This window comes from Lepidochelys olivacea (genome assembly GCF_965140295.1).
Source record: "Lepidochelys olivacea isolate rLepOli2 genome assembly, chromosome: 2".
Classification (NCBI taxonomy): Eukaryota; Metazoa; Chordata; order Testudines; family Cheloniidae; genus Lepidochelys; species Lepidochelys olivacea.
Genome location: NC_140412.1, coordinates 142478327 through 142504845, shown reverse-complemented (window position 1 = coordinate 142504845; position 26519 = coordinate 142478327). Strand labels below are relative to the sequence as shown.

At 44.7% G+C, this 26519-nt stretch overlaps 1 long non-coding RNA gene across 1 annotated transcript; it reads right to left on the bottom strand.

Moving 5' to 3' along the window:
- Nucleotides 1–702: 702 nt before the first annotated feature.
- On the bottom strand, nucleotides 703–26455 carry LOC311515986. Its single transcript, XR_014710283.1, has 3 exons — nucleotides 25928–26455; nucleotides 25561–25731; nucleotides 703–1231 (listed from the first exon to the last, which is right to left on the bottom strand). It is a non-coding gene; the product is annotated as an uncharacterized lncRNA (long non-coding RNA).
- Nucleotides 26456–26519: the final 64 nt, after the last annotated feature.

Here is a 26519-nt window from a genome sequence, read left to right as displayed (position 1 = left end):
TCCCAGTGGGCAAGGGAAATCAGGGAGGTAGAGGGTGACATCTGCCTGGGCTGAGAGATACATTCACACCCTGCACACCTGCTGGAAAAGCACTAGGGCACATTGGCACGTTCTTGTGGAGCTACATACCTTCAGGAGTGTTTTGTTCTGCCATAGCCAATGGTCACTAGCCCTTCATTCTTGTGACTGTTCACCCATTACAGACAATTATATAAGGGCATATCCACTGTGTTAAGACCTCACAGGATCCTAGAGCCCGAGCTCCAGCCCAAGCTCAGACATCTACATAGCAGGGAAACAACCCCAAAGCATGTGCCCTGCAAGTCCGAGTCGACTGGCACAGGCCAGCTGTGGGTGTCTACTTGCTGTGTAGACATACCCAGAGCTACCTATTTTCTGTGTTGTGAGTTCTGCTGCTTTTAAAACTACCAGTGCTTTCTAAGCACATAATGATGCACTTTCCCCATCCTTTCTGTGTATCTTTAGGACTTCAGATATTTTTTAACTGAGGAGGGGAGTGTGGGTGTGAGATGGCACCAGACATCATACATTAGAACATTCCTATTCGTGGTCTGTGAATTGTGGGACCCAATCCTGGAACTGAAAACATCTTACATTCATCATACTCAGGAAGGGGGAGGGAGGCACACACAAGTCAAGGAAACTATAACATTTATTTAAAATACTATATGGAGCATGTAACTGAAATATTTTTAAAAGGAAATGTAAACCAATAAAACATAACAGGACTGAGTCTGTAAACAACAGCCAAATATTAATGTCTCTGCACCCATCTCCTTGCCTGCGCACTCTCCATGACAAGGGAGGAGCAACTGTGGAAAATTGTTCTTGGGGACAACTGCCTCTTGTCTGGCATTTGAAGGGGTTGGCAGTTGGTGGGTTTCAGGGACTCCTGCAGACTCATCATTCCCCTCCTGAATGCTCAGGGGATCCCCCTGCAAAGGGTTTCAAGTGCTGGTGGAAGGTGTAGTGCTGGGAGTCCTGCAGGCTTCTCCCGGTCACTCAGAGGGATTGGGTCCTCCATCTCAGCAGCAGCCAGAGGAGGAGAAAGATGTGGTGATGGTTCACAGAGAGGTTCAGTGGCCACAGCAGCTCTTGTCCATGGCAATGAGCAGCTCTTCCAGGGTCCTTCACCGTCTGCCTCTGCCGTCACTGGGGTGCTGCTTCTGCCCTTCTGGCACAATGATTTCCTTCTCGGGATCAGAAGGTCCTGCCATTTCAAAGACCAGGGTAGCATTATATATTTTTTTTCCTCTGGAAGATGCCAAGCAATAACATAACATAAATTTGCTGTGGAAGGCCACAGTCTTGATACTTTTTAGCATTTTAGGAATGCGACTGTTAGATGATCCTTGGTTCTCAGACAAGCTTTTCAGCCCCCGAGGAAGGGGCAGAGGCTACTACAATAAAATACACGTACTACTGTTTTTTGAAAATTTAAAATGTTTATAGTGTCCCAAGAGGGGTGAGGGTGGGGAATGGCAGTTCCTTCCAGGAATTTCTTCTTTAAAGGCTGCCCAACATTTGGAGAACATAGCAGTTTTCAAGGTACCAGAATGGAAAAGAGAAGTGGCTTTCCAGTCCTGTGGGGGTCCTCTGGGGAGGCAAATCAGCATTGTATGTTGTAATACTGTTGCAGGCATCGCAAAGCATTTTGGGAAGGGTTAAAGGTGTGAGTGTGGAGTGGAAGATTCCTTTGCAGGTTACAAAAGGCCGAAGAGGGAGGGAGAAAGAAAGGAACGGGTTAACTCGACAGTTCAGCTAGGCTTGAAGATAAGGGGTGAAACTGCCACTCAAGGCCAATGCACACACAAACAAGCTCCCTGCTGCTAAACAGCCAAAAGCCTGTGGGAAAGGAGAACTGAACCAAACAGACCTGAAAGGGGGGTGCAAAACTAGTGAAAAGTTTATGGAGGAGATGGTATGATGGGATAACATGGTTTTGGTAATTAAATATTCATGGTAAATAGGCCTAATGGCCTGTGATGGGTTTTTAGATGGGGTAAGATCCAAGTTACCCGGGAAAGAATTTTCTGTAGTATCTGGCTGATGAATCTTGCCCATATGCTCAGGGTTTAGCTGATCGCCATATTTGGGGTCGGGAAGGAATTTTCCTCCAGGGCAGATTGGAAGGCCCTGGAGGTTTTTCGCCTTCCTCTGTAGCATGGGGCACGGGTCACTTGCTGGAGGATTCTCTGCTCCTTGAGGTCTTCAAACTACAATTTGAGGACTTCAATAGCACAGATATAGGTGTGAGGTCTTTTTTAGGAGTGGTGGGTGAAATTCTGTGGCCTGCATTGTGCAGGAGGTCAGACTAGATGATCATAATGGTCCCTTCTGACCTAAATATCTATGAATCTATGAATCTATGAAAATGCGAAGGTCAGCAAATGGGAATATAACAGTCTCGCGACCCTGAAGCCAATGTGTTTTGGGGAAACCAAGGAAGCCTCGGAAGGCTGGTTTGGACTGGTACAGAGAGCAAGGGGAACATAGGTCCCTGAAGGAGATGCCCCCAAGAGACCCCAGGCCTTAAAAACCCTCTAGGGAGCTGAGGCAGATCGGAGATCAACAGCGGACCCTGGACGACCCATGCACAGGACAAGAACTCCCGTCCACCCCTCTCCCTCTTCTTTCATTACACCCAGGCTTGGCCAGCCTCAGGTAGTGCGGGTGAGAGTATAAAAGTGGGTTAGGGCTTGGGGCACTAACACTTTCTTCCTTCCTCTGAGTGACATGAGGACACCCCCACACCCTCCCTGGTGCTCTCCGCTATTATTTTATTAATAAAGCTTTAAAATTCAGGCACTTGGTGTGCTCTTCATCTCCTCCCCTAAAGATCCTGTGGCCTCAGCCTGATCACCTGACGCCCCAGGCAGATTGGTAACATAAATCTGTCACACTAGCATACGGAGTTTCCATATAAAGGGAGAAGTGAACTATGAACACTGCCTTTCCCACCCGCACCCACAACATTGTCAGAAAATCCTGACCTGTGCCTTCCTATCAATGGTGAATGGACAGGGAACGAAAAAGACACCCCACAACTTTATTTGGTTCCCTGAAGTTTCAGATGAGAACCACAAGCCCCTCACCTCTCCACAGCAAAGGGACACTGTTTATTCAACTGGTAAACTGGATCATTCTCCCATGCCCATTTTCTCTGGTTTCCTGGACCTAAACCCTTCTCCACCTCAACGCCTCCTACCTTCTGCATGGCTCCTTTTTGTAAGGGAATGTAGGATTGGGGAGCAGGGTGGGGTGGGGGGTGAAGGAATCACTGGAACTGTGTAATCTTCCAAGGAACAAAAGACAGCTGTTACTAACTTTAGACAACCAACTGTAAGTTTTCTACAACTTTTCCATCCCCAACAGGGGCCTTTCTAAATCCATCCCTTTCCTTCAACCTGGGAACATGTGTAATTCCATGGGCAAATTAGTGACAGAAAGGTAAGGGAGGAGTTATTTGATCTGTAAAAATCTACAGAACCATAATTTCAACCTAGAACAATTATGTAGATGTAAGCAGCAGAATGGTCCCACTATTGTGGGGAACTTTCCTGGCTTCTGCACTACCCCGGTGAAGTGGGCTAGCGAAAGGATCTGAGTCCTCGCTCCCACTTCCTTTACCCAGAGGCCTCCCTGCCTTTGAGGACTCCCCTTCCACTCTCTTGTCTGGCAGAGTCCTTATAACCCCGACAAGGCTGGGCCCAAGATTCCTGGGGGGTTCGACCCCCAACCCTGCTGTGGTCACCTAGGACAGGAGCTAGGGTGTCCCCACTCTGGGGTACTCTCTCTGCACTGGGCACTTTCCTGACCCACTGACGGTTACATACAATTTAAAGCAATTAATTAACAATTAATTTTAAAAAGAATAAGGAAAAATGGGAAAGGTTAAAGGAAAACATCACCCCGCTCTGTGGCAGGGAGCATTACAATCAGTATCTCTGGAAGTCAGGGCAGTTCAGTCTGTTCCTTGTAGGTCTCAGGCCGCCTCCTCAGGCCCTGGCTGTGCTGCAGGGATGCTGCAGGTTGGACACGTGCTGTGATGGTGGCCACATACCTCCGGGCTTTGGGTGGTAGGACCCTCCTTCCCAGCGTCAGCCCCCTGTCGGGTTAAGATCCCCCTCCCAGTCTGGCCTGCAAGGACCCTGGGCTGAAGGTGTCTTTCTGCACTGGGCTCTTTGCCCAGGGTCCCCTCTTGGCTGGCCCCAGTTGCTCACCGCACCCTGCTCCAGACTGCTCCAGCCCCACTGTTCTAGCTCCGGCTCCACTCTGCCTCAGCACTGATGCTGCTGCTGCTCTGCCTCCAGCTCCCTGGGCTGCTTCTCTGGCTGCAGCTCTGCTCCCAGCACAGGGTCTGCTCTGTGGGCTGCTTCTGTGACTCTTCTCCCAGCTTTAACCTGCTTCCTGGGCTGCTTTTCTGGCCCCTCTGGCTGGCACAGCTCTGCTCCCCAGCTCAGCTTGGGCCCCTGTTTTCTCCTTAGCTCGGCCCCACTCTCTGACCCAGGCAATACCAGCTCACATGGAGGACGGGACCCCCCTGGCCTCCGGACTCCCTGATTAGCCTGCCCGCCCTCTCAATCAGGCTGACCTGGAGCATTGGCCTCTCCCCATTGTTCCTGGGGACTGTCAGTCTCAGGGTCCTGATTTCCCATCAACCCTTCCCCTTTTAGTACTGAGAGCGAGCCAACCCAACACCCCCATGGAATGTTAGTAAGGGGACAACAATCCCCTTACATTGATATATATTCGATAAAATGTTTAAAAATCAACATTTTAAAATGATACTTTAACACATGCATGTCAAACAAAGCCCTCAAAAAGGTACATTGCAGCCCTCAATTGACAGTACTGTGTTATCAGAACATGATACCTGATAACACTTAAAAAATTACCTATTACTATAAATGGAAGGAGGGCTTCAAATTGATTTGTCATCTTTGGCAAAAAAAAAAAAAAAAGAAGCAATTCCGTGTACTAATTATCAGTTTTGTTTATGATGCCAAAAGAATTGTAATGAGGCACTGGTTAAGACAACAGCATCCAGCCAGAAATTACTGGAATACATCTGTAGACAGTAGGCATTACATAACATAATTAAATTACTTTGGGAGTAATTGTAATTATTACAAAAATCCTTGGTTTTACTTTGGTCTTTGTCATTTTTAGGCATCAATGGGGAGATGTACATTGTCAACTAGTAGCTGAAGCTCTGGAGAATACCACTATGGAGGACCTGGTTAAACACAACACTCCTTACATGGTATAAGAAGTGCACCCATTAACTGAATTTGGTAAGATTGGAGAGGAACAGTGGTGTAGTCCTGAATGGACTGTACAGTACTGGAATGTCCCTGCCAACAGATGAGTATGAAGTCATGCTGTGTGGAGGACACCATTTTGAGAACCAAACGGCATCATCCAGGTGGCTGGAATGCCAATCCCAGTGTATTCTGGCTCCGCTACACCTGGAGAAAGGAAGTACATTGAACATCAGGAAAAAGTTGAAGCTGCTGGGACAAGTGACAGTTGTGGGTGAGACTTGCCTTACACTAGGTTCCATTGCATGTATTTTTAGAGTATCTGCTTTGTCTTGCAGTAAGCATTGATTAAGCACCCTTTCAACATGAGACATGTGAGAAACTGTATGAAGCAGTCACTCTTAGCAAGAATGTTGCCTAGAAAGTAAAGTTAATTGGTTGCTGTAACATTACTCAGGGTACAATCTGGGCTGCTGAATAGCTGTGTCCCCTCAGTTCTCCAACCTGGGACACCTTTTACACTGCTTTACTGGTGAACAGCCACTTCTGGCCAGTTAACACATTAGTCTCCAGCATATAACTTGCTCCCAGACACAGAGTAGTGAGTGCTACCAGCTAGCCACTCATGAATTACGCGTCAGAAGAGCACCAGCAGATTCTCTAGTCCCAGACTTTCCCCCAGAAATGTGCATCTTGTACTGCCCAGCACACTCCTCGACAATGCAAGCGCATATAAAGTTCATCATTTCATCAATGGAAAATGATATGCATCAGCCTTGTTATCCCAAATGAAGTTTCCCACACTTTAATTCTAACACACTGGTTAGATAAAAACAATAAAACAAGTTTATTCACTACAGAAAGATAGATTTTTAACTGATTGCAAGTAAAAGGCATAAAAGTCAGAATTGGTTACAAAGAAAATATAAAAAAATAAATTGCAAGCTAAATGCCTAACTTAACAAACTAAGTGAACTTAAAAGCAAAAGGTTTTTCTCACCATAATCTTACAGGAGTCTGTACTGTCTGAAAAGCCTCCCAGCCAGGACTCCTTCCATCCCCCAAATTCAGTTCTTTGGGAGTCATTGATGTCATGGACAGAGATGAAGAAGGAGAGTGAGATGAAGCATTTTTCTCCCCTCTTCATAATGCAATTTCTTGTGCTAGAAACATCCTTGCTGAGTCATGGTGACGAACAGCCTCTTGTGGACATGAGGTTTGAATTGTCCTTGTGATTAAATGCAAATTTCTTGTTCACGCCTTCCCCCTACCAGAGAATGGTTGCTTAGCTAAGCGATAGCCCATTTGACTTTGTGGATACCTGTCTGGGGGTGCCAGTGTGTCTGTCTCTGAAGAAATGGTTTGGGCCTGTCTTTCTAACTCTGGAACACGTTACAGCAATGCTATACAGTAGAAACGTATAATTCTACAAACAATGTTGATAAACATATTTTACCAGGACAGTAATGTTCAGCAGATTATGAGTTTTCAAATGACACAAGGCATACTTTGTACAAACTTTATCATATTCTTGTAAAAGTGGTGAACATAATGATATAAACTGCCATAGGTGCACTGACCCGAAAGATGCCCACACATATGACATTGTGTATCACATGGAGCGCTACACCAAGAATGTTTGTAATGTGTTGCATCAAAAAATGAAAGCAACAGAAACAAATACTGTTTTTATTACTGAAAATTGTGTGACTCAGCTGGAGTTCAACTGGAAGCATTTCTTCTATTTATAGTAACCTGTAACATTAAAAAAATTAATTGGGTGTCATGTTCTGAGCAGTAACTGATAACACTGTACTGTCAGTCAAGGGCTACAATTTACCACTGTAAGGGCTGTGTTTAAGTATAATTTTAAAAAGTTGGTTTTTAAACATTTTATTGAATATATCTCTACATAATTGTTTGAGGTTTGTCACATTTGGTACCATTGAGTTTGTGAGAGAGAGGGTTTTTGAATGAAGAGATGGGATCCACCTAATGAAGAGAGGGAAGAGCATCTTCACAGGCAGGCTTGCTAACCTAGTGAGGAGGGCTTTAAACTAGGTTCGCCGGGGGATGGTGACCTAAACCCAGAGGTAAGCTGGGGAGTGGGATACCGAGAGGAAACACAAGGAGGAGGGTATGAGACAGTAAGCCTGATTCATACTGAGAAAATAGGGCAATCAGCTTATTATCTTAGGTGCATGTACATGAACGCAAGAAGCCTGGGAAACAAGCTGGAAGAACTGGAAGTCCTGGCACAATCAAGGAACTATGACATGATTGGAATAACAGAAACTTCGTGGGGCAGTTCACATGACTGGAGCACTGTCATGGTTGGGTATAAACCGTTCAGGAAGGACAGGTGTGGGAGGAAAGGTGAAGGAATTAAATTGTATGTAAGAGAGCGGTATGATTGTTCAGAGCTCCAGTTTGAAACTGGAGAAAAGTTTGTTGAGAGTCTTTGGGTTAAGTTTAGGGGCGAGAGCAACAAGGGTGATGTCGTGGTGGGCGTGTGCTATAGACCACCGGATCAGAAGGATGAGGTAGACGAGGCTTTCTTTGGACAACTAACTGAAGTTTCCAGATCACAGGCCCTTGTACTAATGGCGGACTTCAATCACCTGACATCTGCTGGGAGAGCAATACAGCAATGCACAGACAATCCAGGAAGTTTTTGGAGAACGTTGGGGACAACTTCCTCGTACAAGTGCTGGAGCAACCGACTAGGGGCCGTGCTCCTTTTGACTTGCTGCTTACAAACAGGGAAGAATTGGTAGGGGAAGTGGAAGTGGGTGGAAACCTAGGCAGCAGTGACCATGAGATGGTTGAGTTCAGGATCCTCACAAAAGGAAGAAAGGAGAGTCCCCAGACCTGGGACTTCAGAAAAGCAGACTTAGACTCCCTTAGGGAACTGATGGGCAGGATCCCCTGGGAAGCTAATATGAGGGGGCAAGGAGTCCAGGAGAGCTGGCTGTATTTTAAAGAAGCCTTATTGAGAGTGTAGGAACAAACCATCCCAAAGTGCAGAAAGAATAGCAAATATGGCATGCGACCAGCTTGGCTTAACAGTGAAATCTTCGGTGAGCTTAAACTGAAAATGGAAGCTTACAAGAAGTAGAAATTTGGACAGATGACTAGGGAGGATTATAAAAATATTGCTAGAGCATGCAGGGGTGTAATCAGGAAGGCCAAGACACAACTGGAGTTGCAGCTAGCAAAGGATGTGAAAGGTAACAAGAAGGGTTTCTACAGGTATGTTAGCAACAAGAAGGTGGTCAAGGAAAGTTTGGGACCCTTACTGAATGGGGGAGGCAATAGATGATGTGGAAAAAGCTGAAGTACCCAATGCTTTTTTTGCCTCGGTCTTCACAGGCAAGGTCAGCTCCCAGACTGCTGCACTGAGCAACACAGTATGGGGAGGTGAGCAGCCCTCAGTGGTGAAAGAACAGGTTAAGGACTATTTTAAAAAGCTGGATGTGCACAAGTCCATGGTCCAGATCTAATGCATCCAACAGTGCTGAGGCAGTTGGCTGATGTGATTGCAGAGCCATGGGCCATTATCTTTGAAAATTCGTGGCGATCAAGGGAGGTCCCGGATGAGGTCAGTTTAATGAGATAAATGAATTAACAGCAGGATACCAAGGGAGGAAAAATAACTTTTGACGTGGTAATAAGAGTGGCCCATTACATACAGTTGACAAGATGGTGTGAGTAACACTAGGGAGAAATTAGTATTGGGTAAATTAGGTTTAGGTTCTGACCTCACACTTGGTAAGGCAACCCCCATCTTTTCATGTATTTATACCTGCTCCAGTATTTTCCACTCCATGCATCTGATGAAGTGGGTTCTAGCCCACAAAAGCTTATGCCCAAATAAATTTGTTAGTCTCTAAGGTGCCACAAGGACTCCTTGTAATTTTTGCTGATACAGACTAACATGGCTACCACACTGAAAACTATTTCATTAGGAGGGTGGTGAAGCACTGGAATGGGTTACCTACGGAGGTGGTGGAATCTCCATCCTTAGAGGTTTTTAAGACACAGCTTGACAAAGCCTTGGCTGGGATGATTTAGTTGGTGTTGGTCCTGCTTTGAGCAGGGGATTGGACTAGATAACCTCCTGAGGTCTCTTCTAAACCTAATATTCTATGATTCAACCCATTTCCGACAACATTGTACTATCAAAATTTCCACCCACTGGAGGACCTGGAACTGGGAGACCAGGAGAGACCGAGTCATCCCCCATCCTATGCTGCAGAGAGTGACACTATAGAAATTTTACAAATCCGATAACACCATCAGATAAATTTAACAAATCAGATGACACCTCCCTTGCTTTTCTATCACTAACTTACCCATGGAATGAGATTTTTACTGTTATTCTTCCAGACTATTTCCTTCAGTCCATGTGGCCCCTGGCCCTTTGCTGCCTGCATGCTGGTCAAGAAATGCACAGACACAAGAGCACAATGATACCTCCTTAATAATCCATTCTATAATGGGTCACTGAAATCAATAAAATCCTTAATTTACAGATGCATCTCACTCAGGGACCATTTTGGGGTAGAGTGGGGGCTGGGCTTAAACTCAGGAATATAGGAACAACAGGAGGGTCATGGGCGATGGGTATAATAGGCTGGTGGGTATAATGATGCCGACACCGGACACCCAGTTGTGGGTTTGGCGGGGGGAAGTTTTTGCTTTATTATGCCCCATGCAGGTTCCGGGGTAGTTGAGGAGGCGGTATGTGCTAATCAGCTTCCTGGGTTCATCAGTAACCTCCCTGGACTCCAGAGATATTACTGATGAACCCAGGAAGCTGAATAGCAGATACACAACGGTGCCAATTAGGAAGGGTAGAGGGGGGGCTGCCACCACCCCCCTGAGTTTCATACAGGAGCTCTTACCTGCATTAGTGTGGAATGTGAGTTCTGCAGAGAGGTGCTTCTCCCAGCTCCTGTCCCTGTGGCAGGGAGTCAGTGTTTTGTTTACAAACAGAGGCAGGATGATTAAGATAAGAAAAGGCTGGTAATTAAATTAAGGATCTGAAAGTCCTTACATGAACCTGTAAAACAGGAATCCCTCTGCGGGTGGGGGTGAAGAGAGAACACAGGGGACTCAGAAGAAATACAGCCAAGCCCTTTGAGCCAAAGTTACATTCAGAAAAGAGGGAGATGTGAGGGGCATAAGTAAAAAGAAGGGGCCAAAACCCAGGGAAGGGCTAGCAGTGGTATAGAGAAGTTCCACTCTGCCTGTGGTATTTATGTGGCCCCATCACCATAGAATCTGAGCATCTCACATCACAGCCCCCCTCGGTGAGGTAGAGCAGGGCTGTTATCCCCATTCTACAGATGGGGCACTGAGGTGCACACAAACTAAAGGACAGATTTTCAAAGGTATTTAGGCACCTAGGGGAATTTTCAAAAGCACCTAGAAGGTTAGGTTCTTTGTAAACCCCACTAGATGCCTAGCTGCATCTTTGGGTACCTAAATACCTTTGAAACTCTGTCCCTAAGGCGCTGACCTGACGTCATACAGGAAGTCTGGGGGGGGGGGCAGGAGTAGAACCCAGGTCTTTCAGGGCTAGCTCCCTTATGTACTGGACCAGCCTTTCTCTCTGCTGCATGCTGCAAAAAAGAGGACTCTGATGGATGGGAGCAAAACTAAGAAGGCCAGTTCTCTGAGACTCCAGCAATTGGTCCCAGGCGATTGTAGCCAGACTGCCAGCCCCCCCCCCTCTCAGACCAGCATTGCTGGAAACACAGGAGGAAGCAGGAACAGGGCACTTAACATATATTCCAGCACAGCCTTTGAAGCTGTGAAAGCACAGGTGTGCTGCTACAATGTGCCTCTGGGAACAGATACAACGATTAAGTTCACAGCAGGCAGAGGCCCTGTGACAGACATGGCTCTTAGCCCCTACTAAATAGCGTGATGCACACACACCAACATCCTAGGTGGGAAAATATTTACCCTGATAAAAGAAATGTCCAGTAGTCGAAACTTATTGTTTCTCTCCCTTGCAAGTGTAAACTACTCTTGCAAAAGCTGGCGTCACCCCGACAGACCAGCCTCAATTTGGCATAAGAAAGGAGAAAGAGAATAAAGGAGTACAGAGGTATAAGTAGGGGACCTACAGCACCATGATTTTGGAGTGCTTTTCACTATCTATCTGCTGGTCAGATAAGTGACAGCCTCCCAAGGCTTCTGCAGCTAAGAGGGTCCCTACGCCTTGTCCCTTATTCGTCTTTCCGCGGAATTGAGTGACCGATCCTGGCTTGGCACCGCTGGAATCGAGAGATGCAAGGAGGGTAAGAAGCACCCACACCTGATCTCCTATCTTTAGTGTACACATATTTTGAAATAGAGCTCTATACTTTGTTTTCTTTCTTTGGGATTGTGGCTTCAGTTTTGTAACTTGTTTGTGTGTGTAACATCTCTACATTTAAATAAGTAGGCACTAGCAATTTTGTAACCACATGATTAGAATCTAGCTTAATAAATTTTTGGTAACCATTTATGCATAAGCCTGACTTGTTTTCTCTGGTTTACTGTAAAGCAGCCAACACAATTAAAGAACCTCAGCCGTTTTGGCTCTAAAGCCTGGCCATTAGGTGAGAGTACTAAGAGCCTAGCGTTGAGTTGTGCCGCCTCCACGGGGCAAACTCTTGGGGCACCTGTCAGTCAATCCTGGCTGCCCGCTGCGAAGGAGCTCTGAGCTCTAGCAGTTAAAGTCACGGGTGTGGAGAGGCTCTTAGTGCTGCCATTGGGGCACCTGTCAGTCAGTATTGACTGCCCGCTGCGAAGGAGCTCTGAGCTCTAGCAGTTAAAGTCACGGGTGGTTAGGACCTTGGGGCATCCGTCAGCCTAGCCCGGGCTGCCCGCCGCGAAGGGACAGTGCGTCCTAGCGGTTAAAGTCACGGATGGTATAAACGGGCATAGCTGGCACCTCACCAAACATCCTTGGCCGTCGGCTAACAGCGATTGGAAAGAATGTCATGGTTAAGAATATGAAAAGCAGCACAGAGGTAAGGAAGGATGAAGAAAGAAAGAGAATGAGTCAGATGAGTTGAGAGCACTTAACCACCAATGGGTGGCAGGTTCTGCCCCAGGCTGAGTTGTACAGCAATGCCTGCTGTGCAATTTTAGATTTTAACTGAAAACCATTTTGTTTTGTCATTTTTTGTTCTGTTTGAGAAAAGGAAGGAACGAGAAAGTGTTATATAAGTATCAGATGTGTTTATACATCAAATTCTTAGTGTTTCAGCCACATTCAGGCCAATTCCAGAACAAAGAACAGAAACTGCATCCACAGCGTCCATAAAGTCGACGATTATTGTGATGATTTGTGTTATTCACTGGGCACCATCTGTGTGCTCAGCACTGTTCAGAATATGCCAGAAAATGTAGTCCCTGAGCCAATGCATATAATGTATAACTCTGGATAAGATGGCTCAGATATTTAAGTATGAAGTGTATAGTTATTGACCACACATGTTATCACATGTTCACTGTGATGTTAATATCTGCGGGTGGAGGCACTGATTGCAATAGAAGTTTTACTTGATTAAAGACTAGAAGATTTGACCCTCCAACTTTTTTTCAAGAGGAATAGCTGTCCAGAGTTCCTGTACCTGTTTATTTTCCTTTCCTACCTGCAGTGGTCCTGATATACCTCAGAAGTCTCAGTGTTTTCCCCCACCTTTGAAACAGGGAAATTTCTTGGTGTTTGGTTTAAAATATTCTCCTGTGAGAACTGCAACTCCAACACTGCAGTGTTGTGTTTAAGACCCTTCTAGAAAGTAACTAGCCTTTAAACAGAAGTTAAAGCAGTGTTGCCAACTCTCATGATTTTGTCAGGAGTCTCATGATATCTATTGTTTTCCTTAAAGCCCCAGCTCCTGGAGTCAAGAGATATGTGATCATTTAAGCCTTCATTCTGAAAAAAAAATGAAGTTTCTAGCCCTCATGGCTGTGAAGAAAGCTTCAAAATGTGACCCCACTGCACCTTCAAGGCTCAAAAAGCAGAATGTAAATTAAAAAAAACACCAAATCTATTATTTTTATACAATCTCATTATTTCTGGTGAGCCTAATACTTGATTTTCGAACATTTGGGGTTGGGAGTACTATGAAAATCACTTGAAAATGTCAGTTTCATTATTGTTTAAAGTAATTTTCTAGTCTAGTAGTGGGGTAAAACCCCTAGAGCCCCAGGTAGGTGCAGTATAAACTCACAGGGCCTTGCCCTAATAGGATGTTTCCAAAAGTTAAATGATCTATTCCAGTGGTTCCCAAACTTTAACAACCTGTGAACCCCTTTCACTAAAATGTCAAGTCTCAAAAACCCCCTCATCAAAATGAATATTTCCAGGGATTTTCTCCTTTACCTGAGTATAAATTATAAAAACAGTGATCTTGGAAAAATAAAATTTGTTTTTATGCTTACAACACACAATTATTATTTATCATTACAGTATTTTTATTACATTATGAAAATGGCAACACTCTTTCAAGATCTCACTTTTGTAGCTTGTATCACTTTGAATAAGCCTGTTATAAGACAAGGCTCCTATGTTTCATCAAGGAGTATCAGATGTGAAACAGCATGAAGGTACTATATTTAAGAAACCAACTCAGAGTTCCTCCTGAACAAGCATTCAGGTCTTGAGCAGTCCAGGCAAACAACGCACATTACAACAAAGCTTAAACTTGTTCTTCATAATAATTTTAAAAACAATACTAGCTGCCTATTTAATTTTAAAAACAACTAAAAATATCCACCTCCCTTTCCATTTCTTATAAGGAGTCTTGAAGTTTAAATCTTCTCAGTCTGCTAGATATGCTTGCTTTGATCTGCATTGCTCTTGGAAGTCCAGGGGCTCCGGGTTGCTGCCCGAGGTCCCTAGGGACAGCTCTGTCCGCTATTAGGGAATTTTTTCCCGAGAACCCCCTGTAACATTTCTTGAACTCCAGTTTGGGAACCACTGATCTATTCCAAGCTTGATGAACTTCAAAAAGGTGACAGAAAGTAATCTAGATTTTTCTACAATTGTTTTAATTGTTGTATTCAAGAGTTAGTAACAAAGTAAGAATATACATTAAATTTTTAAACCTAACCAGTGTCCCTTAAGTGAATTGACACAAGATGACAGAATATGTTAGTATTAGAGTTGAGTGGGTCTAATATTTATTTAATTTTCTTTCTTTATATAGGTATTAGAAATTATTATCTGACAGGAGCACTGTGTCTAAGTTGCAAAAAGAAAAGGAGTACTTGTGGCACCTTAGAGACTAACCAATTTATTTGAGCATAAGCTTTTGTGAGCTACAGCTCACTTCATCAGATGCATTCGATGAAGTGAGCTGTAGCTCACGAAAGCTTATGCTCAAATAAATTGGTTAGTCTCTAAGGTGCCACAAGTACTCCTTTTCTTTTTGCGAATACAGACTAACAAGGCTGTGTGACCTGGGGGTAATTGTCTGATCCTTTGGGATTGGTGAAGCTCACATTTGGTGAATTGGGTTTTCTGTAACCTCTCACTATATTATACCTGTTTGTCTGGATGGGAAACAAAGGCTGGAATGCCTAAAGGGGACTATATCTGGCTTCTTGTTAACCAGTGTGGTGCTACAGAAGCTCTTTCATTACTGGTTTGGTGAATCTAACTATAGAATAAACCACCAGTTTCTGGGGTGTGCCTGCCCTGTTTCTTGCACTCTGCCCTGTTTCTTGTGCTTATTCTCAGTGTGGTCCATTCTAGGCACTGGTCACAGTCAGAAATGCCTGTCTCCATTTTCTTCCATTGATTGGGGCAAATACATGAATTTCATGACAGACAACATGCCATGCATGTTTTATATCAGCTGTTAAGGGGGAGCAAGATCACCCACGCTCTATAACGAAGCAGTGAGGCTCTGGAATTGGTGCACTGGAAATCAGATAATCTCAGTAGTTTACCTTCTGGGCGTGCAAAACATCACAGCAGATGCCCTTAGCAAGGCACTTTTCACAGGATCACAAATTGGAAATAGATTCCATTACACTCCACCACATACTCGATGTTGGAGAGTCCCACAGATAGATCTGTTCGCCACAGTCAAGAACAAGAAGTCTGACCAGTTCTGTTCGAGAGGTGGACTGGGTTGCCACCTCCTTGCAGATGCCTTTCTCATGGTCCACCCTGCTTACTGTTTGTTAACCAATCCCCTTCAAACTGTCATAAACATACAGCTAAAGGTAGCATAAAATCCCTCCTGGGTAGCTGTACTGAATCTTTACCTGTAAGGGGTAAGAAGCTCAAATAACCTAGTTTGCACCTGACCAAAAGGGCCAATGATGAAAGCAGATACTTTCAAATTGTTTGTGCTCTCTTTGCTTGTTCCCTCTCTGGACGGGGAGAGAGAGACCAGGCAGGAAATATATCTCCTGAAAACATACCTGAAATGAGCATCTAAGATTACAAAAATTGTAAGTAATGGCAAGCAAATGCATTAGATTATATTTTGTTTTAGCTTGTGAATTTTCCCTATGCTAAGAGTGAGTTTTATTCCTGGTTTTTTTGTAACTTTGAAGCTGATCCTAGAGGGGAATCCTCTGTGTTTAAAATCTTTTTATTACCCTGTAAAAAGTACCTTCCATCCTGATTTTTGCAGGTGTAATTCTTTTACTTTTTTTAAATAAAATTCTTCTTTTAAGAACCTGATTGATTTTCAGTGTCCTAAAACCTAAGGGGTTTGGTCTGTGCTCACATTTTACCAATTGGTGAGGATATCATTCTCAAGCCTCCCGAGGAAAGAGGGTGAAGGGCTTAGGGGGTCTTTCATGCGGAGCTAATGTAGTGCCAATCTTTAAAAAAGGGAAGAAGGAGGATCCTGGGAACTACAGGCCAGTCAGCCTCACCTCAGTCCCTGGAAAAATCATGGAGCAGGTCCTCAAAGAATCAATCCTGAAGCACTTGCATGAGAGGAAAGTGATCAGGAACAGCCAGCATGGATTCACCAAGGGAAGGTCATGCCTGACTAATCTAATCGCCTTTTATGATGAGATTACTGGTTCTGTGGATGAAGGGAAAGCAGTGGATGTATTGTTTCTTGACTTTAGCAAAGCTTTTGACACGGTCTCCCATAGTATTCTTGTCAGCAAGTTAAAGAAGTACGGGCTGGATGAATGCACTATAAGGTGGATAGAAAGTTGGCTAGATTGTCGGGCTCAACAGGTAGTGATCAATGGCTCCATGTCTAGTTGGCAGCCGGTGTCAAGTGGAGTGCCCCAGGGGTCGGTCCTGGGGCCGGTTTTGTTCAATGTCTTCATAAATGATCTGGAGGATGGTGTAGATTGCACTCTCAGCAAATTTGCGGATGATACTAAACTGGGAGGAGTGGTAGATACGCTGGAGGGGAGGGATAGGATACAGAAGGACCTAGACAAATTGGAGGATTGGGCCAAAAGAAATCTGATGAGGTTCAATAAGGATAAGTGCAGGGTCCTGCACTTAGGACGGAAGAACCCAATGCACAGCTACAGACTAGGGACAGAATGGCTAGGCAGCAGTTCTGCGGAAAAGGACCTAGGGGTGACAGTGGACGAGAAGCTGGATATGAGTCAGCAGTGTGCCCTTGTTGCCAAGAAGGCCAATGGCATTTTGGGATGTATAAGTAGGGGGATTACCAGCAGATCGAGGGACGTGATCGTTCCCCTCTATTCGACATTGGTGAGGCCTCATCTGGAGTACTGTGTCCAGTTTTGGGCCCCACACTTCAAGAAGGATGTGGATAAATTGGAGAGAGTCCAGCGAAGGGCAACAAAAATGATTAGGGGACTGGAACACATGAGTTATGAGGAGAGGCTGAGGGAGCTGGGATTGTTTAGCCTGCAGAAGAGAAGAATGAGGGGGGATTTGATAGCTGCTTTCAACTACCTGAAAGGGGGTTCCAAAGAGGATGGCTCTAGACTGTTCTCAATGGTAGCAGATGACAGAACGAGGAGTAATGGTCTCAAGTTGCAGTGGGGGAGGTTTAGATTGGATATTAGGAAAAACTTTTTCACTAAGAGGGTGGTGAAACACTGGAATGCGTTACCTAGGGAGATGGTAGAATCTCCTTCCTTAGAGGTTTTTAAGGTCAGGCTTGACAAAGCCCTGGCTGGGATGATTTAACTGGGAATTGGTCCTGCTTCGAGCAGGGGGTTGGACTAGATGACCTTCTGGGGTCCCTTCCAACCCTGATATTCTATGATTCTATGATTCTATGATCTCCACTTCTGCACCCCAGAGTTCAGATGGAGAGGGAACGCTGACACAAACCATCCCCCCCATCTTCTCTCTCCAGATGCCGGTGAAATTCTTCACCCCAACCTCGAGGTTCTTTGGCTCAAGGCATGGCTGATTCACGGTTTGCAGAGTTAGAAACAACCTGTTGTGAGGATGTAAGGAGAGTGCTATTACATAGTAGGAAACAATCCACTTGTAATAAGTACCTGCAAATGTGGAGGAGATTCAGTCACTGGTGTGACCTAAGACATTGCTCATCTACATCCTCTCTGCTGTCAGATATACTAGATTACATCTTAGAGCTAAAAATGTCGAGGATGTCCCTAGACTCTGTTAGAGCACACTTGGCAACTATTACAGCCTTCCATCCTATGTTGGAGGGTTTTTCCATGTTCCCTCATCCTACAGTGATGAGGTTTCTCTAGAGATTGGGGAACGGCTTTCCACAAATCAGATTCCCGACTCCAGTTTGGGACCTCATCTTGGCACTTAGATGCCTTATTATGTCTTCCTTTGAACTTATGGCTACCTGCTCCCTTCTAAACTTGTCTATGAAAACAGCCTTTCTCATAGACATTATTTCTCAGCTCAAAGAGTTGGAGAGAGAGGGGGTCTGATGGCATATCCCCCCTTCATGGTATTTTTTTTAAGGATAAGGTCATGTTGCAACTGTACCGCAAGGTCTTACCAAAGGCATCCTTGTACTTCCACATAAACCAACCTATTCACCGCCCAGTTTTCTTCCCTGAACCACACCTGGATAAGGGAAATGCAGCATGACATACACTCAGTGTCAGAAGGGCATTAGCCTTTTACCTAGACAGGACTAAGCCCTTTAGGAAATCTCCAAGATTGTTTCTTTCCTTTGCGGACAGAACTGAGCAGGGCTTAAATTCAGCGGGAGCTATCCGGAGCAAAGCTCCAGTAAATATTTTCAACCCCCCTGGAATTTTTATAGGATGTGGGGGGAGGGGGACGGACCTCTGGGAAATACTCTATGAGGATTTAAGCCCTGTCCATCATCCAAATCATATTACTTTTATCCACTATATGAAACAGCTTTAAAAGTAGTTCTTTCATCAGTGGATTGCTACATTGATTTGGGCTGCAGAGGTTCAATTCCATTCAAACCCATCTTGTGAAATCATTCTTAAAAGAGTTGCTGTTAATCCAAAGCAGCAATTTAATGTTATATTGCATCCCTCCCCCTACTACTTCCCTTTCCAATTCAGAGCAGGAAACGTTTGGACAGAATTCAACATTCTCACTTTCTGGATAGACTCTCAAGGAATGAGGAGGCACTTGAATTCCCCCTATATGTCATTTATTTTCCCCTAATGGCTAGAAAAACACTGGTGAAGTCCATGTAACTTACAATAGAATGCACCTTAAAAAAAAAAAAAAAAAGGCAATCATATTCCATTCCCTAAAAACAGTCCAGCAAAATTTGACCTGACTTAGGCAGGATGTTTTTTCTCCCACTGTGGTTTGTATATTTACTATCTTCCTCTCATCCTATCTTTATTAAATATATCAGAACCTGAGGACTGAGACCAGAATTGGGGAAGGGCCAAAGAAAAGTATCTAAGAGAGGGGAGGCATCAGGTGTGCAAGATATGAATTTAAACAGACTGAGAAAACAGCAGAAGCAGCTGCGAGCAGGAAGGCCTCAGGTATCTGGTAAGTGTCTGGTAAAAACAGCTTTCATAGCAAATAAATCATAGAAATTAGAGTTAAGAAAGATATAGTGGGTCATCCAGTCTATCCCCATGAGCAAAGACAGATTGTTCCCTATGGAACTTCCTCCAGTGCTTTTGTCCAGTCTAGTTTAAAAATCTTTTCTCTCTGGTATAACCAATACCCTAAACTTCAAATAAGTTTAGGAGACCGAGCTTTTATCTGTTATATAGTACTGTGGATTAGCACCTATAAGCGTAAGTGCAGTATTCCATGGTAACCAACACAAGGATACACTTTAACCTGAGGAATAAACATTACACAAACATCCTAACTAAACAACAAGTCTACTTCCTCCCAGGTAAGAGGAAGTAGACTTACTTACAGAATATGGGTTAAACTCAAAGAAGGTTATAATATCTTTCTAGAAATGTATTCTAAATTCTTATTATTTTTTTAGCAACCAAAACTATGCTAGGCACTTTACAAAACAAATGGGAGAGACAAGGCACTTGTTCAAAGAGCATGTCATCTGAGGCCCAGCTCCGACAATCAGATCCTGAGGCGTGAAAGGGTATACCCATTGGGCCCTGTGTGGCCAGAGGGTTCCATCCATTTGGATCCAGTTGCAGGATCAAGGCCTCATATTGGACCTCATGCTACCTCTAAATTCTACCTTTTCTTTCTTTTTCTTTTTTAAAGCAGCATCTTTCATGAATGTTTCAAATTCTTTTCCCTCAAGAGGTTTTAGCCATGAAATCAATATATGTGAAAGATTTTGCTTCAGATCACATTTAACATTTCAATAGTCCCTTTGACCTTCTTAAATATCTAGGCTGTTCTCTCCACAACTTGCAATCCCTCTTGTCATTTTTAGAATGAAATATACAAATGGCATTTTATAAATTGGACTAGGCCATTCATCAAGCTTTCCTTTAAGTGACCATAGATGGTAGTTGAGGATATGGAATATTAAACTCAGCAGTACAAAATAACAGATGACTTGATGGTTGGGTGTGCCCACCGATCCCCCCAAAATCACTTCCACAATTTGGAAGGTTGGATGACACCACTGAGGTCAAGCGCATAAGAAGCTCATCCAGATTCTGGGATATGTAAATGTCTCATATGACACTCCAGTAGTTATTATTAAAAAATGCTGCTGAGTTGGATTTAGCAATTGGAAGAAAGTGAAAGGTATAATTCTAATTTTTGTTATATTTGACTCCTTTGTGCTTTACTGAATCATTACATCATAGGATCTATGTTCTTCACAGACACTGAAGTTTTGAAATAACATGTATATTAATATCTACAAAATTGTTATATATAGATAAGAGGAGGCAGCATGGGTTGGTGGTTGTTAGAGAGCTTATTCCTTCACTCTCCCACTTCCCTGGTCCTTCTCGCATGAACAGAGAGCAACAATACCCAAAGTCTGAAGGTGCAAACAATTCGATGTTTATTGGGGTGAACTTCCAGCAAGCTTAAATACAAGTTCCTTTTTCCTTATTTTCGAATCCCAACTTACTTCCTGTTTGCCCCTAATTTATATAGTAATATTCTTAGCTATACCTTAACCAATCATTCTACTGAAATTTAACTAACCAATCCTAACATATTGTAACATGATTAGCTAACCAATTATATCCCACCACAATAATTAGATTACACCCAGCAAAATTAATTATACAGCAGACAGAAACAATCACAGAACCAGACAGAGATTATACAGACAAACAATAGCAAAGTGGGAACTATAATGACAAAATAATACAGAAGTGAGGATTTCACATCCCAGCTATTGATAAGTGAGTTCTTGCCAGACAGGATGCTATCAAACTAAGTTTCCTTTTACATTTTCTAGGCACTTCCCTTTCTCTGGAGGTGATAGGAATACAATCCTGTCCTGATAGTGCCTGACAGCCCAATAGCACCTTATTTCAATGTGACTAGTTTGGAATGTGAGGATGTGACTGTTCACTTCCTAGCTTATGGGTGCCTCTGCTGCTTAGCCAAAGGCCTTAGCCTAAGAACAGGGCCTCAGACTGTCACAGTAAGAGAAGGACCTTACACTGGCAGACAGTGATTTTGATTCGTTCTTTTATACCTCTAACTAGCCAAGTGATAAGAATACATCTAAATTCTTAAAGTACAGGCCTTTACAGACAGGCCTGAATATCTATATCCTAACAGTGGTCAGAGCTCTGGAGTGAAAGCCTCTTGGCCTGCATCTATTCCTGACATTGAAAGATTTGTTTTATGACCTTAGGCAACACACTCCACTTCTTGGTGCTTTAGTTTCTTCACCATTGAGGATAACCATATTTCCCTTCCTCCTGGGATTATGAGTCTTAATTAACTATTGTAAAGTGCTGTGAGCTCCTGCACATGCAAGGATCCCTAGAAGTATGTGTTATTTATTATTATTTGGATATTTCCTCCTGAATTAATCTCATGCCTGAACCTAAATCTTTGGAAGTATTTCTAACACAATCCACATGCAAAATCTCCCATTTAGCTCAAGGACTCCAGATCAGGACCATGAGGTGATGCTCTCTGGACAATTATATCTGATACCACTAAAGGCTCCTTCATCCAAAACCCCTGCGTAGTCACAGGAGTTGCAGTGTGGGATCAGACCAGGGCTTAAATTCAGCTGGAGCTGTCCAGAGCAGAGCTCTAGTAAATATTTGCAACCCTCCTGGAGTTTTCTTAGCATGTTGCCAGGGGAGGGCAGTGTGGGGGTGGGGGGGGAAGAGGACATAGAGGAATCTGGGAAATACTCTATCAGAATTTAAACCCTGGAATTAAGGGATCTCCAATTTCCAAGCAAAGACTTTCTAGATGGATATCTGGCTGCATTATCTATTGCTATCAGTCTCATGACCTTCAACCTCCTTCTAGAGTGTTAACACACCCTTCAGTAGCCTTTCTCAAGAATGTTCCTGTCACGGACATATGTAGAGCTGCAACCTGGATCTCCATTCCTACTTTTTCTGAACACTATGCAGTTACTCAGGCCTCAGCCTCAGATGCAGTGTTTGGCTCTATTGTACTGTCTTCAATTTTGGACTTGACTCCAAAGCCCCACACCTCCATAGAGAGTACTGCTCAGTGATTACCTAGAGTGAAGCACCCATAGGGACATTACTCAAAGAAGTGAAGGTTTGTCACATTGTGCAGTAACTGCGTTCCTTTGAGATGTGGGTACTCTACTACTCACCCTCCTCCCCTCTGCTTCAGAGTTCTTTGCCATGGAGTTTTGCATCAGAGAAGGAACTGAGGGCAGCTCACCCATGCAACTCTATACAGACACAGTGCAGAGCACGAGGCTTCATGGAGCACATGTGCAGACTGAATAGGCACGGCTACCTAAAATCTCTGATCTGAGGCACATGGAGCACATATTCACCTCAGTGGAGCACTCACGAGGACACACACCTTGAATAGGGTTGCCAATGTTCTTATTGCACAAAATCAAACACCCTTGCCCCGCCCCCTGCCCCACCCTTTCTCTGAAGCCCTGCCCCCTCCCTCCGGGACCCCTCCCTCCATCGCTCGCTCTCCCCCACCCTCATTCACTTTCATGGGCTGGGGAAAGGGGTTGGTATGTGGGAGAGGGTGAGGGCTCCAGCTGGGGGTGCGGGCTCTGGAGATAAGGGGTTTGGGGTGTAAGAGGGGGCTCTGGGCTGGGGCCGAGGAGTTTAGAATGCGGGAGGGGGCTCAGGGCTGGGGCAAGACGTTGGGGTGCAGGAGCGGGTTCGGGGTGTGGGCTCCAGGAGGGAGTTTGGGTGCGAGAGGGGGCTCTGATCTGAAGCAGGGGATTGGGTTTTGGGTGGGGGCATGGGGTGCGGGGTCTGGGAGGGAATTAGGATGTGGGAGGGGGCTCTGACCTGGGCAGGAGGTTTGGGGTTCAGGCTTCAGCCTGGTAGTGCTTATCTCAGGCAACTCCCAGTCTGCAGCGCAGCGGGGCTAAGGCAGGCTCCCTTCCTGCCCTAGCTCTGTGCTGCTCCTGGAAGCAGCTGGCATGGCTGCCGTGGTTCCAGGCCAATGAAAACAGCGGAACCGGTGCTCAGGCAAGGACAGAATGCAGAGCTTCCCTGATCGCCCCTGCTCCTAGGGGCCGCAGAGACATGCCATCTGCTTCCCGCAGCTGCGCGGAGCTAGGGCAGGCAGGGAGCCTGCCTTAGCCCCGCTGCGCCGCCGACTGGACTTTTAATAGCCTGGTCAGCAGTGCTGACCGGAGCCACCAGGGTCCCTTTTTGACAGGGCATTCTGGTTGAAAACTGGACTCTTGGCAACCTTAATTCTTGAAGAACCAGTTACTGCACAGGGTGAGTAGCCTTCTCTTATGGCTCAACCATACGCTTGGACACATGTACAGTTATAGTGTATTCTCACCTTAAGGGTTGGCTACTTTAGTTATCTATGTAATGTTTCACTGGGTCCAGATAATGTTGTTTCTGCTAGTATTTTGTTCTTTTCATATTTTCTGAATTTTAGTTGTTGTCAAGAGCAACAGTTTATATACCTCCTGAGTCATAAAGTATGATGTCTGAATTTTGTTTAAGTTCCTTAAAGCTGTTTTTATTCCACGTGAAATCATCAAGTGTCCAATTTTCAAAGTCTTCTATGAAGCAAAGAGACTACAAGGTGTGTATGTAGGAGGATGTTGTATGCATGTATCTTTGCGTGTTCTTATGTATGTGTATTTGCATGTATGCATGTATCCATTGTTGTATTTCTGTGCTTGTCTTCATCTGTGCATGTATGTACCCATCTGTGATTATGCACGTGGCATATGTACACTTTTATGTGGGTGTGTGTGCATACATATGTTTGTGTGCACTCACGTGTGCGTGTGTGTGTGTGCTTGTGCATTTGTCTGCGTGTTTATCATTGTGACTGTGCAGAAGTGTGCATGTGAGCACCTGTACAAGTCCTTGTGAATTTGGGTATGTTTTTTGTGCATGTTGATAAATGCAAACTAATGCACATTGGAAAACATAATCCCAACTATACATATAAAATGATGGGGTCTAAATTAGCTGTTACCACTCAAGAAAGAGATCTTGGAGTCATTGTGGATAGTTCTCTGAAAAAATCCACTCAGTGTGCAGCGGCAGTCAAAAAAGCGAACAGAATGTTGGGTGTCATTAAGAAAGGGATAGATAATAAGACAGAAAATATCATATTGCCTCTATATAAATCCATGGTACGCCCATATCTTGAATATTGCTTGCAGATGTGGTCACCTCATCTCAAAAAGGATATACTGGAATTCGAAAAGGTTCAGAAAAGGGCAGCAAAAATGATTGGGGTATGGAATGACTTCCATATGAGGAGAAATTAATAAGACTGGGACTTTTCAGCTTGGAAAAGAGATGATTAAGAGGGGGCTATGATAGAGAGCTATAAAATCATGACAGGTGGGGAAAAAGTAAATAAGGAAGTTTTATTTACTCCTCATAACACAAGAACTAAGGGACACCAAATGAAATTAATAGGCAGCAGGTTTAAAACAAACAAAAGGAAGTATTTTCTTCATACAACGCACAGTCAACCTGTGGAACTCCTTGCCAGAGGATGTTGTGAAGGCCACACCCAAACAGAGTTAAAAAAAGAACTAGATAAATTCATGGAGGATAGGGCCATCAATGGCCATTAGCCAGGACGGGCAGGGATGGTATCACTAGCCTCTGTTTGCCAGAAGCTGGGAATGGGCAACAGGGAATGGATCACTTTATGATTAGCTGTTCTGTTCATTCCTTCTGGGGCACCTGGCACTGGCCACTGTTGGAAGACAGGATACTGGGCTAGATGGACCTTTGGTCTGACCCCCCGTATGGCCGTTCTTATGTGCACATTTCTCTTGTTAGAAAAAAATGTTGTGTTGGTATTGTTTAAATGTGTTTAATTCGTTGTTTTAATAATGTATATAAGATAAAGGTTATGTAAATCACTGGCTCTAATGAAATCCAATACGGAGTATATCATCTGTGACCCCTGGACTCCATCTTTGTAAGCAAATTTGTTTACAGCTTAGACACTGGAGCTCCCTGGCTCAAACCAGACAGAACCAGTTTTTCCTGCCAAAACCAACCCCCAACACTCTATTCCATCAGAACTTTTCCCGCCTTAAAGATTATATAAGATCTTGCTCAGCGCCTGCACGGGGCTGTCCATTCCAGTGGCAGCGTGCGCACGGTTGGGTCTTCCCAACGTTCCAGAGCTAGCGAGAAGAACATCATCTATCCTGAAGCAAGACAGAGAAAGGAGGGGCCTGTCATCATCATCATTCCCGCCACAGCAAAACCATTTTACCTGTGAGGGAATCCTGCAGCTTTCCTGGTGTCCATCATCCCAGAGGGTCTCCCCGCCTGCGACAAAGTCCACCAGTTGTCAGGACTCCCCAGTGGTCCTCTTCGAAGGCTCCCAATCAGCCAGAGAGTTGAAGGCCCTAGGCCTCGCGTCGGTGCATAGCATCCGCTGTGCCTGAATATAGTAGGAGAGGTTTCTGTATCGGGGTTTCATTTATTATTTTTCTGAACACCAAGGGAGGTTTTGCGGGTCTGAGCTTCAAGCTCCTAAAGCCAGTCACTGTTTCATTGTCTTGGTTAGGTTTGTATTTCTTCTCCCCCCCACCCCCATTTCTCCCAGTTTTCTGTACCTTTACCCTGAATACACTTACCTTTGTTTGCACCATATCACCTTGTCTTCTCTTTATTTTATTTACGTTACACAAGGAGGGCGGGACACCCTTACTGTAAATTAATCCACTGGCGGCAGATACAGGAGGGAGTCGAGTCTGCACCTTCTGAGAAAAGGGGCTTTCCTTTTATCTCCCCTTTACCAGTTCGAAAGTTTTCCTTTCTGAAGCGTTGCCTTATTCCCCTTGAGGGAACACTCTGTGTGTGTGGAGAGGAGCATGCGTCTGAGCCACACACGAAGGTATCTGCTCCTTTCGGAAACGCTTGTGTCCACGCCGATACAGTCGGCTAGACTTGAATAGTGGGTGTTCACGCACGTGCATATGTGTTTGCATGTGCGTGCGCACGTGTTGTGGTGTGTGCACAGGCGTAGGTGTGAGCGTTGCTGGCCTCTACTCGGGACACGTATCTCTTTGTTGCAGACACGCCGGGAATTACAGTTACACACACACACACACGCTCCCCAGGCTCCCGCCTCCCGCTCCCCTTTGGGCCAACAACGGCCCCGCAGCGTGGCTGGCGCGCGTCGGCCGCCGGAGGGCGCTGGAGGCGAGCGCGGCGCTCTAGGCCGCT